This window comes from Podarcis pityusensis (genome assembly GCF_964106645.2).
Source record: "Podarcis pityusensis genome assembly, chromosome: 2".
In the NCBI taxonomy this organism is placed as follows: domain Eukaryota; kingdom Metazoa; phylum Chordata; class Lepidosauria; order Squamata; family Lacertidae; genus Podarcis; species Podarcis pityusensis.
The window spans coordinates 66,721,106-66,736,011 of record NC_138029.1 but is presented as its reverse complement, the minus strand read 5'-3'; the positions used below and the strand labels follow the sequence as shown (position 1 = coordinate 66,736,011).

Here is a 14,906-nt window from a genome sequence, read left to right as displayed (position 1 = left end):
AAATGGATTTCTACTTACCACAAGGTCCAGAACAGGGATTCCCTTTGCAGTAACTCTTAAGATGAGCTACAGTATTTTATATGTATCCCTAAGTTATAGGGAACAACACTTCCTTCCCACTAGTTATTGTAGATAACTTTGTAAGCTTTCATGGTCAACTTTATCCCTTCAAATAAGGAAAGTAACACTCTTTCAATCATTCTGTCTATGCAAGAATTCTTGTTTTTCAGATGATACAATACCTGACACCACCATTGTGAACCAAGGGGGTGCTGGGGGAGGAGATGGGGAAAGCCCCATTGCACAGGTGGAAGTCCTTGCACAGGACTTCTACTGATGAGGGTGGACAGGTGAATCCCACCCACCTGCACTAAACATTTTGAGATAATTTAAAAAATTGAAATTGATTGTAAAAACAATCACATAAATAACAATCAAAATCATTAGGTGTGGGTTTTTTGTATGGGCCTCTGAGTATAGATCCAGGATGTTCTGAAAAAAGCATGACATGTGGACAATTTCTAAGTTATCTCTTTCCTTTGTTTTCCAAAATGCACTAGTATACTATTTGGAAATATGGTTGATCCATGAGCAAAATGAGAATGTATTCTTTTAGTCCCAAATCTGAAGTTCAAGTCATTAACATATGAAAACCAAAATGGAGAAGATGGAACTGAGAATATGTCTGTTGAATGTTGTTGTGCTACATTTTAAAAATCAATTGACATATTAGATACAAAGTTTATTTGTATGCCAACTTTTCTTGGTAAATCACACCCAAAGCAACTCCTGGTAAATTATAAGAGCAACATTCCAATACCATTCATTAACACTTCAAAATATATTGGTGAAATATCAACATCGGACCAATATTTCAACAGATGCATGAAATCATTTCATGTTAATAAATTCAGTATTACACTAAGGCAAGGAGTAAAACCTACACAAATCTGGAGTAGAGTCCCTAAGATGGTTGGGTGGCTCCTTGTGGTGACTCCTGTAGCCATGCTAGTGCCAAATGTATTGCTCTGATTTCCTTTGGCCCACATCAGCAAGGCTGGGGGTTGGCAGGTCTTGTCATCTGGGCAGCCCAGGACCTCCATACACAGTGCCCAGACTTGCACCTCAGGAAGGTCACTTCTGTGCTGCTAATGCAGCTGTTTGACTCCACAAACAGCACTCCATTGTCTTTCGAAATAGACAGACATGCCAAAAACACTAAGGCTAGACAATCCACTAACAATTCATACTAAAGCTCAGCAAAATAAAATACTGAGACCGAATCTAGACACACAGCAAAGTAATACATTAATAAGAATGAAGTATGGAGCAAAAAGATAAAATCTCATTTCTAGCACTTCATTTCGAACAATTCAGTAAAGTTTAAATAAGTCTAACAATCAAACCATCAAAAGCCTCTCATTCCAATGAATTCAAAATTGCTCTAAATATTAAACAGCCTACTAACAAAGCATATTAATAGAGCTGAACAATAAAATACAACCACCTGTCCAGAATTAGCAGCAAAAAACCCTCAGCTGTAGCCCCTCACACAAGCCACATTAAACCATGCTAACTCCAAAGCACAGGCACAGCTGTTATCTCTCTGAAGATGAAGCCTCACCAGGGTCCTACTCTGGTTCAAAAAAAGATACCTCTATATGAGGCATTTCAATAAAACCTACACACCACCTCTGGGAAGAGACCCTCATCTTACCTTCTTCCATATCCTAAGCCAAGCACAGGCAAACTCAGCCCTCCAGATGTTTTGGGACTACAACTCCCATCATCCCTGAACACTGGTTCTGTTAGCTAGGGATGCTGGGAGTTGGAGTCCCAAAACTGGAGGGCCAGGTTTGCCTATGCCTGTCCTAAGCTATGAGTGCTGATCCTTCAGGCCATGGACTAAATTAGATCTGATGTAGGTGCCAATTCGGTTCATTAGTTGCTTTACCCCAAACTGTAAATGCTTTTGCATCACTGGCTCCTGCAAAATTGTTGGGATTTTCTTTACACTGGATCACCTGCCAGCAATATGACAGCTTGTGACTTGCTGGTCAGCAGCCCTACCCAGTCAAAATGGCTCGCGTGGGATGTCAGGATCCAGCCCACAAGCCGGAGCCTGTTCTCATCCTAAACCACAAAGAAGAGGGGACCCTCACCATTGTGTAATGTATGATGGAAACAGTATGATGTGTAAACACAAAACTGAAAAAATGTATAAACAAAAAGCCTGGGGAACAATGCAGCACTTCTAAATGGGTCCTGGAACACAATATATATCAGTCACACCTCAGTTATCTATATGGACCTTGAGCTTTCGTAACTGAAGTGATTAAAAGCCCATATTCTCAAAAAAAGTGGAAAGGCTGAAGAAAGGGAACAAATTCCTATAGGATTTACAACCAAATGTTTCTAGGTCCTAATTGGTATTCTAAGGATATGAGTTTTGAATATGCTCAGTATCAATCCCTGCTATCCTAAATTCTGTGGTATCTGACTAATCAGTTAATTTGTAACAGCACAATAATCTACATGTCTACTCTGAAGTAAATCCCACTGAATTTAATCCCACTTAATCCCAGTGGATTACATGGGCATATGACCGCAGCCTAAATCATTTTTCTGAGATTTAAGACCTTGTTGCTGCCAATACAGCTTGCTGTCTGTTGTATGTCATTCTCTACTTTAGAACAACTCATCTAAAGGTTGCCCAGCATCCAACAGGATTTAAACTTGGCTAGAAATGGATGAAGAGTTGTGTCCTCAGCTAGTTTGTTGAGCCAGTATTCAGAGAGCACCATTATTTTCCAGATCAAACAGAGTGTGCTGTGATTAAACATCCTCTGAGAAGATATTTCAGGATGCAGCAAATCAAAACAAACATGCACAAAATCAACATGCCCAAATCGAGATTGAAAAAAGCCTCAGTATGCATGCCTCCTGGAAAAAAAATGGCTGCATGAATCAGCTCTCAGGCACGATCATTTGCTTGTTTAATGGAAAGCGTAGCCGAGGGATTAATATTCACAGATGTAAAGCAGAATTTAGTCCATTTCTTTTTGCCATACTGTACCATAAACACCACATTGCACTGGGCAAGGAAAACATTTCACAAAAACTGCCCTAAACTAGCCAGTCTTCAAGTGAGCCCAATGATAGCTTAAACATTTAACTTTTTCTGCTATGTCAATAGAAGTAGCCTTCAACACGGAGTGTGCTATCGCCAGTCTGACTGCAACAGCCTAAAGTCACAGAATCTTTGGGAAAGAGATGATAGGAGATTGGGTAGAGAAAATGCTTCTGCAGCATTCATCCAGTTCTGCAATCTATGTCAGATTATTGGTAAGGATTCCTCCAAATCCTCCCATCAATGCTGCAACATGGGCAATGTGTCATTGCACCCAGGAAGGCACCACTGTTCCGCTGGAACTATAACTACGTCTGCATTCTAAACATAATTATTTAGAAGTATATGCAGCTGAATTCAGTGGGAGTTCACAGCAAACATGCACAATACATAATCAGTGAAGCCAAAACAAAAGGGATCAGTTACAATAATGAGTATCTTCAACGTCTAAGGCTGTGATCTTATGCACAACTATTTTTAAATAAACCCTACTGAGTAAACATTAGAACAATCAAGGATAGGGCTACAACACATTTTAAAACAAATATATAATGCTTTCTAAAATTGTGAACGAATGCCCAAGTCCTTATTCCAAAAGCAAAGGGCTTTTCAAGAACTGAGCCTGAAGAAAACAAAGGTATTTGAGGCAAAAGGAAAAAAGATGAGTTAGCCAACTTCTGCTTAAGCCACACTACTACAAAAATAAAAAAGATAAACCACTCCTTTGCATTTTGACTTCAAAGTCAACTGAACACTTTACTTGCCAATAGTATTTTACTCATGATTTCATCCAAAGATCCATCAGGGTGTAAAGTTGTGAAAAAGAGCCAAGATCCTTTGTTGACAAATGCAGTATAACTTCTGAAACTTGGTGAGTAGTTAAAAGACCATGAGCATCAGGGAAGAACAAAGTAGAAGACCTAAAGCCTTACCACTCACACCATCCAGGTCTGAAAGTGGGGGCAGTTGTTTTATTTTTTGCAATGCCAGCTCCTGTCCAAGAAATACATATGTCAGCTTTGGGTCCAACATATCCATTGGCAGCCCTGCTGCACCCACAACCCCACAATCCCCGTTATGCTCCTTTGGTGGGGGGGCAGGGGGCTATGATGGAACAGCACTGGCAGTAGTGTGTGCTCTACCACAGTTCCGGCAGGTACAGTGAGAGCCTTCACGGCGGCAGAGCCCACCCTCCCTACTTGCACAACATGGCACAGGAACACTCCCACCTTATTCTTAAGCCCTCCAGCAGCACAAACCAGGGGTTAGGATTGCTCTGTTAACCAAATACAATGGTCATGGGCTGAAGAATTAACACAAAACCAGCATGAATGGTGCTTCCTTCACAGAGCATTGCCAAGACTCTTTGAAGGGAAAGTGTGCAACAAGATTTCTACACTTGTTACAACTTTTCGGTGAAAACAAATCATTTACTCCACAAGAGTACTCTACCACTATTATTCCAATAACGGTATCTGCTGCCTGGGTATGGTGCTGACATTATACGTACTTTCTAAGCCATTTGGCAAGATTTCACCAAAACAATTCAACATAGATCTTGTCATGCTTTAAAATGACAGACAACGGCTGAAATACAAAGCAAAAATCCAGAAATGCTAGAATAGAATGAACTGACCTGAGCATATTTATACTTAAGCCCTAAATGTTTTGAGATTTTGATTTACAAATCAGTATTTTGTATCATTTTCCCTTCTTTACTATGCTACTCTACCAAACAACAACAATAAAGAAAAGACTATGACACACTTTCTTGGTGTTACATTTCACATGCAATCTTCTTGAATCAACTACAACTTCAGTATAACATCAGAAAATTATTAGGTGTGTTATCAAAAAAATGGTCAGCAATTCAGACTTCTACAATTCATGGTTGAGAGATTTTATGACAGAAAGGCTATTATTTTCCAAGAATGGTTACTGCTGCGGCATAACATTGTTCTGAAAGCAAGAAAACACACACATACACTTATGAAACTCCTTGTCTGCAATCTAGTTCCATCCCTTCAATCTAAATGGCAGCTTGGCTGCCCCAAAGTTTGTGTCACCCTTCCAAGACAATTAAAGAGATTCAGCTGAGTGTTTTCTGTTTCACAGCAGTGCACCATCAGAAATGTGGCATCTGTAGACAGCACATATATGAGCACAACTAAAAAGATAGGCAAGTCACGCTTTTCTATTTGCCTCTGCTAAGATGCAGCCTGAATCTATGACACTTCTCAACCAGGCACACTACTGGAAAGGAAGCTCTTTTGCCCATCTGTAAAAAAAAAAAAAAAAATCCACTTGTTGATGGCTAGCAACTAGAACCACTGCCTGAATCTCTTCACCTGGATTAGCCTTTTCAAATTAAAAAGGGGGAAGGCACCTGTGTCAAGAGTTCCCTTACTCTGGTAGCGATGTGATAGTTTTGATTTGCTCACCAATGCAATGACCTCTCTTTCAGACCATGGACTTGTTGTACTCATACTATACATGTAGCTTTTTACTTCTGCTGTTGACACTGTCATCTAAACCCAGGACGACTGTTTCCAAACTCCTCTAAGGGGCGAAGTTGGGAACAAGGCTTGCTGGAAAATGCCTTTGGATGGCGTTCACCACAGAGAATTACAACATCCCATCAGTGCTCATGAGAGACTCGCTTCTCCCTCTTGGAATGCAAATCAGGAAGCCACACACTCCAGCACGCGCGCACGCACACACACGGCTTTAGGAGCCGCCTGGTAGAGCAGGAAGACAGTTTTTGCTCTCTTTTCATGGTGCCCACCACGCCAGAATGTGCCAAGCGGGGAGTCACTGCAAATCCCAAGAAACTTAGTGCAACTGGACAGCAGGAACACGATGGATGCACTAGGATCTAGCTCGAAGTGTGTATGCCTTTGTAGGGTGTGTGTCATTTACTACAGGGGGATATAGGGAGAGCCTTGTATCCCTCCTCCTCCCCCAACTTCCTCCCATTCAAGGCGAGGTACTCACCCCACCCCTGTGGTTCGAGGCTCTGCCAGCTCCAGCCGATCCCCTCTGAAAGCATCCAGGACGGAGCAAAACGTGCACTCCTTTCTTGGCCGGCGCTCTGGAGCTCGCCCAGCAAACACGAGTTCAGCAGCTCCAACTCCAGCCGGCGGTGGCGGGTAATTCCATTGGAACGGAGGGGGTGGGGGGAGGAAAGAAAGAAAGAGAAAGCGAGCCAGACTCCCCCGAGCCGGTTAGGAGATCATGGTGCCTCCTGCTGTGGAGCCAGCACCGCCGGACAGCAGCTGACGAAGCCGGGGCAGCCAAGCCTGGCCACGGCTCCTCTGGCCAGCACTCGCCTCGCCAGGTCCCGGCGGGAGAAGTCCTCAGGCGCGCACAGGACGGGGCATCCTCTCCGGGCCGCGTGCTGCATACACGGAGCTCCCCCCGCTCTCCCTCCGCCGGCACCCTGCCTCAGCTCAGCAGCGCGTGCCGGACTCAGCCGGATCCTGCCGCCTCCCTGCGCGGCGAAGCATTGCGCCGCAGAGCGCACATCCAGTAGCAGCTGCCGCCGCCGCCGCCTGGCCGGCAAGCTGTGGGGAAAGGCAAGGCAGGGGAGATTCCCGCTCGCCTCACCACCGAGCCTCCCGCCGCCGCCGCTGCCTCCGCCTCACTTCGGTGCTGCCAGGCTTCTCCCTCGTGCTGCGCGCCCTCCCCTGCCGGCGCTTCCAAGTGCTCTCTCCTCGCTTCGTGCTCGCGGGGTTCCTGGCGAAGCTCAGCGCTGGCAGCGGCGGCTCGAACGCCAAGCTCGCCTCAGCAGCAGCGGCAGCAACAGAAGAGCCTCCTCGGAGCCTCCCACGTGCCGCGTCTTCCGCGTGTGTGTGTTGGCGCGCGCGCCAACGGGCCAAGGAATAGCGAGGGGAGGGGCGGCGCAAGGTGTTTTCTCGCGCGCGCGCGCCTGCTCTCTACCTCACGCTGTGGAACCGGGACTTTCCCTCGCTGCCAACTCCAGGAATCCCGCTTCGCCAATTGAGCCTTGCGAAGTAAAGCAGCTGAGGAGAGACCGAGCGGCGCGGCCCTCGAGCTGCAAGATGCTGAGGGCAGCGAAGCGCTACCTCTCGGTAGCGCGCGCGCGCGCGCGCGCGGAGGGAAGCACCTGGCGAGCCCCTTTTTTCTCTCAAGCTAATCTCGCGCGCGCTCACCGGCCCGAGTGGAAGCTGAGGCAAGGATTTCCTCATAAAATAAAATAACACAAGCACGGGATATGGTAGCGCTTGACTAAGTTTATCTCAGCGTACTTACCAGCCCAGCTCTAGCCATTTAAAATGTTAGCCTAACTTTTTTTTTTTTAGTCGCTGAAAACTACTTCACAGCATCGTTTCGACCATATGTTGCCTATCCCCCCCACATTCCTCCGACATCCTGTTCCATAATACATAGTAATATTACTATTTATACCCCGCCCATCTGACAAGGTTGCCCCAGCCACTCTAGGCGGCTTCCAACATATATAAAAGCAAAATAAAACATTATACATTAAAATGCTTCCCTATACAGGACTGCCTTCAGATGGCTCAGGGGTCGACTATCTCCATACCCGTCAACATTTCTCTGATGAAAACAGGGACGACCTACCATACCCTCCAATATTTCTCCGATGAAAATAGAGATGTCCTAAGGAAAAGCAGGATATTCCAGGGAAATGGCTTCTGTAAATCTGGGGCTGGCCCTAGAAAATAGAAACACTTGGAAGCAAGAGTGCCAACTTGGCCCCGTGACCATGGGCACCCGGAACCATGGGTGCCATGCAGAATCAATGGCCCTGGCACCAAAATTTGTGGGTGCCCGGACCCTCCATGGGGAATTTTTTGGTGTAAGGTGAAGACCATGTTATTTGCTCAGGTTTTTGAACAGCTGTTATGATGTGTTTTCTTTTACTGGTCCCAGCTTTTAAGGTACTCTTTTATGTGGGATGCCTGTTACAGGCAATTACCGTATTTTTCGCTCTATAAGACGCACCAGACCACAAGATGCACCTAGTTTTTGGAGGAGGAAAACAAGAAAAAAAAAATTCTGAATCTCAGAAGCCAGAACAGCAAGAGGGATCACTGTGCAGTGAAAGCAGCAATCCCTCTTGCTGTTCTGGCTTCTGGGATAGCTGCACAGCCTGCATTCGCTCCATAAGACGCACACACATTCCCCCTTACTTTTTAGGAGGGAAAAAGTGAGTCTTATAGAGCAAAAAATACGGTAAGTCTTTACACTGGCATCTTCCACAAACAGCATTTAGAGCATCACTCAGTTCAGGCAGACTTGAACACAGCCTTGTCTCTGAACTTGTATTTCCAGAAATAAAATTAAATAATACCTCTGAAGCAAACTTCTGTGCTAGTTTAATGGAAGAGATAATGATTAGCATGTCTATAAATTATTAGATCTCTTTCCATGACCAAACTGTTTAAAATAACATTGTTCTCTTTGATGCTATTTATAATTTTTAATAATATGTTCTTTAGAGTAGCATACCAGATATAAAGGATAGTTTATTAAATGTGTCAGACAATTCTTCTGTTTAGTATCTGCTGGTCTCAAAACACTTAGCACTTAATACACATTGGATGCAAATCATAGCTCAGTCCATAGAGCATAAGACTCTTAATCTCAGGGTCATGAATTTGAGCCCAACATTGGGAGAAAGATTCCTGCACTGCAGGGGGTTGGACTAGATGAAACATTAAAGTGAGTGTACTGTACTGGTAAATGTTTAGCAATCAGAAGGAAGAGATAGCTGTTAGGTGAGGTGGAATTATGGCTTTACCAAATTAGTAACTAAAGAGGAAACAACCTTATATGTGTTCCTAGGTTCAAATCAGGAAACAGCCAACTGTGTATAGTTCAGTGACATACATTGTCACTGAAAAATAGTCCAGCGGTGCTGTCTTCAGTATTGCTGATGCTGAAACTATAATTGTTCTGTTAGCACATTGTACATTCAGGACAATGGGAATGGAATAGCCAGCAAACTGATTGATCTGACCTGAACAACCTTACCAGAGTCAATCTAGAAAGAGTTTTACGGATTGCTTGCCTTTGCTAGGAACACTTAAATTCTTCTTTCCTCAAAAAACAAAAACAAAAAAGGAAAGATTTTAAGGAACTGAAAAACACCTTTCCTTGAATACAATTGTCTGGGACAAGAAGTCTTGGAAAGGCTTGTTTGCACAGCATATGGCCAGGGGAACTCTACAAATGTTAACACAGCTGAAACAAATACTTTTGGCCCAGTTTACAAGCTAGCAAGAAAATGAATAATGGATTTGTCTCCTCTTCCACTTTGTAGAGTCCAATATTACTCATCCAACTATGTTTGTAAGCTTTGGTGACTTTCTGCAATAACATAAATTATGGTTGATCTCCTGCACATCATGTCTACAATTAGAATGATAAAACATGGATTCCACATTCATATCCTAAATACCTTACCCAATTTTGTTGATAATTATGATGTAGAAAATACATTATTATGAGGATGGGAATTATGAAGCAATAACTGCAATGATAAACCATGACTATAACAATGACAATACTCATGACATTGATACTGTAGGACTGTGGAATTATAGTGAAGGTATCAGGATGTAACTAGTATCTCATCATGAAATATTGTAACTTAATAGAGCCACCTCTGTGTTGCAAGTTCTAGATACTAGGGATATGCAGCAGATTTGGAGAAATACAAATCAAATTAGACCACTTTGGACATATTTAGAGCTTGTATGAGTTGAAGTGGAGTCTTTCTGAAGTGCTCCAAACCAAACGGAGGACCTCTGAAGCAATCTGTGCTGCTTCAGTAATTTGGATGCAAAGAAGAGTCTATATGTGCATTATTTTTGCATAACACCAAAACACTAAGGTGAATGTTCTGTCAGCACAAGGATTTATCCTTACACAACAGGATCTTCTCCCTCTCTCCTCCCCCCAAGCACCTGCTCTGTTCTAGGGTTTCCTCAAACCTCGGGAGCAGATTTGGGAAGGGCATGGGGGAGAGGGGAAGTCCTGTCGCACAAGCAGAAAGTATTGTGCTCACAGGGCTCATTAGTAGAATACCACCTATGTGGACTTAGAGGTAAGGCCAAGCTTTTAGTTCTATTCATGCAGAAAAGTTAGCACACAAGCATCCGTAAGGGCCCCTGCAGTTGGGACACTGAGTTGTGGGGTGTCTCTATCATGCAGAGCTCCTACCAACAAACAGGAGCTTGAGGTGTTGAGCTTTCCTTACAGATAGCTGCATGCAATTCATGATTGCTCCAGGAAGAAGATGCAAAGTCAAGTAAAAATATGGTCCCATTCTTGTGTAAACATATGCCCTGCATGTGAGTAATCATCATCATCAAACCTTTTATTGGCATCACACATGTGTGAATAGGGTTAGTATGTCTGCTAAAAGAAAAGCATTTCTCTCCATGCTTGAAAATGCCAGGGTGAAGAGAAAAGGGAAGGATAGCTGTTTTGTGACTGACAGGTCTAGCTTATAATCAGGGGAGTGGTTTTTACCAGGGGTCTTAATGGGAGCAGCTGGCCAGTGCTGTGCCACTGCCCTCCTGACATCATTGTCACTGTTGCTTACTGTGATAGGATGGGGTAGGGTGGCAGCAAGGTTGCAGCTGTGTAGGCACACAAGTGGGAGTGCTGAATTAGCCCCAACAGTGCTCCTGCACAGCCCTCACCCAATCACTGCTCTGCCCTCTCTATGTACCATCTGGGTAAGCAGCAGTTAAGTCACTGTCAGATCATGCTGTTTGTTCCTGGCTCTCCAATCACAATGCTTTGGAGGAGGATGTTGAAGTAGTATATATCCTTGTTCTTCTCAATTGCATTAGTGATGTTAGCTTGGAAGACACTGGCTGTTCAAACCCTTTGGCTTCTGCCACATGTCTCCATGCCTCCAATCCTGTCACATCAGTTTTTGCAGGAAAGTAAGCAGATGAACAACCAATCAAACAAAAGATCCAAGACACATAGGTCATTTGTTTGGTGGTTCATCTGACCTCATCTGTTTTCTTTTACATAGTTAGAGACCTTCTCCTTTGATTTGGTTGGACTATACTGGCAACAGGAGAATTTGCTAAGAGCTGCTTCTTGAAAGATGTTTGCTGTACGTAACAGATTGTTAATAAGATAACAAAAGGATTCAACACCAGCAATTTCCAGGAGAAGGCTGCCTCAGATGGCCAATTTAACTTTTACATTAGGATCAAATGCTATCAAAAACAACATGGCTTTTTGTAAAAATTCTTCTGGCTACCAACTGGGTGTACAGCAAAGGATACATTAAAACAGCAACTTCCTGGCTCATAGCTCAGAATTAGCAACTACATTACTACAGTAGGTCCAACCCTTTCCCATCATCGTTATGCCATTCTGTGATTATGCATTTTGCATGTGATGGTTATCCAGACAGAGATAGGATTGATCTGTGCCCTCAAGGAGAATTGATTATTCTGCATTACACTATTAAAATGTCCTCTCGTTGCTAGGTCTTGCTTCAACATATAAGAATGCTATTTTGTCAACAGCTTGTACTCACAAGCTAAAAGATTAAATCTCTGCTAAACAGAAACAAGTCAGGCCTCAAGGAAATACTCTGAATTAGATTTGGGGACCCAACAAAAAACACATGGGAGACTTTTAAAAATTGCATGTCACAATTTATTTCCAGCAACGGCAAAGAAAGAGTTCTTTAAGGTAACTTGTCTTGTGTCATCTCTAGCTTGATTAGTGAAGAAAAATGCAGGATCATAAAACTATAACCATTGGAATCAGGCAGTAGCACACTGGAAACATCAGCAGGCCTCATGCTTTCTAGTTATTCTGATCAATACACAGACCTACTGGGGAGGAAATATATTATTAGACAGCAAAATGCTGATGAACAGTCATAGCAGAAGCCATGTACTCCTTAGCTGACTCATGAAAACGGCTGTGCCCAATTTTCACATGTACATTTTTACAGGGCAACTTAGCAGGGTACTTCTTTTGAATTTTGTGTATGACTGTTTCCAGCTACTGCATTTTCTATTTCAGTTGCTTTTTTGGCACCATCCCCTTGAGTCTAGACCAGCCTTTCTCAACTTTGGGTCCCTAAATGTTCTTGAACTACAACTCCCATCATCCCTGGGCACTGACCTTGCTGGCTAGGAATGACAGGGATCCTAGTGCAACAACTTATGGAGACCCAAGTTTGAGGAAAGGCTCAGGCATAGGCAAACTCGGCCCTCCAGATGTTTTGGGACTATAACTCCCATCATCCCTAGCTAACAGGACCAGTGGTCAGGGATGATGGGAATTGTAGTCTCAAAACATCTGGAGGGCTGAGTTTGCCTATGCCTGGTGTAGTTCCACATGCTGATGACATCATTATAATATATAGCCAAGTGATTTAATGATTCCAGTTACAGATAGGTAGCCGTGTTGGTCTGCCATAGTCAAAATAAAAAAAATTCTTCCAGTAGCACCTTTAAGACCAACTAAGTTAGTTCTTGGTATGAGCTTTCGTGTGCAAGCACACTTCTTCAGATACACTGAAACAGAAGTTGCCAGATCCTTCTATATAGTGAGAAGGTGGGGAGGGGTATTACTCAGAAGGGTGGTGGGAATGGGAGATTGGCAGATAGCTGGGATGAGCCTGCTGACGACTCTTAACGACTGTAATGGGTCTTACAGGAAAAGGCAAGGGGTGAGAAGGTGAGAAATGGCTTAGTCATGTATAATGGGATAAGAATCCAATGTCTTTATTCAAACCAGGTTTCTCCATGGTTTTAAGTTTGGTAATGAGTTGCAATTCAGCAGCTTCTCTTTCCAGTCTATTTCTGAAATTCCTTTGTAGTAAAACAGCTACTTTGAGATCTTGTATAGAATGTCCTGGGAGATTAAAGTGTTCTCCTACTGGTTTCTCTGTTTTGTGATTCTTGATGTCAGATTTATGTCCATTTATTCTTTGGCGTAAGGTTTGGCCTGTTTGTCCAATATAGAGAGCTGAAGGACACTGTTGGCATTTGATGCCATACACAATGTTAGATGATGAGCAATTGAATAGTCCCGAGATGGTATGTGTGATGTTGTTGGGGCCAGTAATGGTGTTGTCCGGGTGTTTGCTGCCACATACACCCGGACAACACCATTACTGGCCCCAACAACATCACACATACCATCTCGGGACTATTCAATTGCTCATCATCTAACATTGTGTATGGCATCAAATGCCAACAGTGTCCTTCAGCTCTCTATATTGGACAAACAGGCCAAACCTTACGCCAAAGAATAAATGGACATAAATCTGACATCAAGAATCACAAAACAGAGAAACCAGTAGGAGAACACTTTAATCTCCCAGGACATTCTATACAAGATCTCAAAGTAGCTGTTTTACTACAAAGGAATTTCAGAAATAGACTGGAAAGAGAAGCTGCTGAATTGCAACTCATTACCAAACTTAAAACCATGGAGAAACCTGGTTTGAATAAAGACATTGGATTCTTATCCCATTATACATGACTAAGCCATTTCTCACCTTCTCACCCCTTGCCTTTTCCTGTAAGACCCATTACAGTCGTTAAGAGTCGTCAGCAGGCTCATCCCAGCTATCTGCCTATCTCCCATTCCCACCACCCTTCTGAGTAATACCCCTCCCCACCTTCTCACTATATAGAAGGATCTGGCAACTTCTGTTTCAGTGTATCTGAAGAAGTGTGCTTGCACACGAAAGCTCATACCAAGAACTAACTTAGTTGGTCTTAAAGGTGCTACTGGAAGGATTTTTTTTATTTTGATTTAATGATGTCACTGTGGGCAAAGAAAGGTGCATTTCTCCCAAATTATTTACATTTATAAGATTATAAGATTAAGATTAATATTATTTTATTATACGGCTTAATATTGTGACCTGCCCTGGGACCTTAGGATGAAGGGGGGGGGGTAATAAATTATTATCATTGTATTCTGCTTTCCTTCGAAGAAGCTCAGAGCAGAGTCTAAATTTCTTCTTCCCATTTTATTCTCACAATACCCTCATGAAGTAGATTAGGTTGAGAGAGAGTGGCTGGCATTATGTCACCTATTGAGTGTCCTAGCTCGATAATAATTTGAATCCAGGAGCTCTTGGTCCTAGTCTGACTGACACCACATTAGTTCTGTATCCCTTTGGCAAAAGAAACTGAGCTGATGGTCACAGCAGAGATGCCTCTGTCATGGGACACACCTTTAACTTACTGCACCCGTTTTGTTGCAGTTCAATGCAATGCAGCAAAACAGGAAGCATCTACTCAGTTGTCTTGGCAACAGAGATGTCTCCCTTTCCTCCCCAGTGACACTTTTGATTAAAGAAGCATTGTTTTCCAGGGAACCAAAATATTCACAAAAATGGTCCCCCTTGTTTTGGCTCAATCCTAGTCGAATCTCCAGTATCTGCTATGTATTAGTGCTTACTTTTTTTTTTTTTTTTGCATTTGAAGTGAGCTATATGCAGTGATAAGCTCATTTTTAGTTATAACAAAATAATGGTTTACTATAATGCAACCTATAAAATAACAATCTTTCCCAACAAACGGGCTTGTGTTTTTATTAATATTGACCCATGTCTTTTTAACTGAGCTGTGCTTGCTTCCTTCAAAGCAAAAACAGCAGCAGCCTCATGCTATGAAATCCATCTAGTCTTCACTTATCTCTTTCTCTTCATTTCCATTGCAAAGATCTTTCATACTCCACCCCCCATCAATGCCCTTAATATTGAGGAATTAGTTCAGCTCCA

General features: G+C 43.0%; 1 protein-coding gene across 1 annotated transcript in view; it reads right to left on the bottom strand.

Annotated features, from left to right (window-relative positions):
* Positions 1–6,899, bottom strand: part of SGCD (sarcoglycan delta) — a 420,649-nt gene extending 413,750 nt beyond the window's left edge. The window contains exon 1 of the mRNA XM_080989006.1: positions 6,125–6,899. The gene's annotated coding sequence lies outside the window, so the exon portion shown is untranslated. The remainder of the gene's footprint in view (positions 1–6,124) is intronic.
* Positions 6,900–14,906: the final 8,007 nt, after the last annotated feature.